Here is a 751-nt window from a genome sequence, read left to right as displayed (position 1 = left end):
ATATATATATATATAGCTGGATAGATATGAATCCACATAGATACACATGCACAAGTATATATATATGCATATAGATTCATATGTATACATATGGACGAAAGTGTATAAAAATATATATATTAATTTGAAAAACCATAAAATAATTTGTGCAAAAACGCATATGCAAAATATATTTCACATACATATATAAGTATGCATATACATATATACGTTGGAGTGTATGAGTTTGTATGTATAAACGTATGTGTATGTATGTGTCACTAGTTACGCATATGTGTCAGTCTGACTGTGGATATATTGTACGTAAATCTTTTGTTTTTCACGTAAATGTTCTATCGATTTTATGCAGGAAACTAAGCAACAAGGCTGTCAGCAAAGCGGATGGGTTAAAAAAAATTACAAAATTGAAAAGCTGTATTTCTTTTCTTGATTTGAAATACAAGAAGACTTGGAACTGATGACTGAAGCGCAAGAGCAGAAGATGGATAATGTGACTACTAAAAGAGGAGGATATTCCTTTAAATGTATCATGATTTATCTATATCCCTAACGTATATATTTGTATATAAGACACAGCACAGTGTAGTATATTATTTAAGATAGGATAGCAGTATTTTACGATAACTGCCAGTATTAATATTACTCAGAAACGGCAATATGATTATGTATATATATAAGTGTATATATATACTCACGATTGTAAATGTGTATATATATATATATATATATATATATATATATATATATATAT

The sequence above is a fragment of the Octopus bimaculoides genome, chromosome 4 (assembly GCF_001194135.2).
Source record: "Octopus bimaculoides isolate UCB-OBI-ISO-001 chromosome 4, ASM119413v2, whole genome shotgun sequence".
NCBI lineage: Eukaryota > Metazoa > Mollusca > Cephalopoda > Octopoda > Octopodidae > Octopus > Octopus bimaculoides.
Note: the sequence above shows the minus strand (reverse complement) of the source record.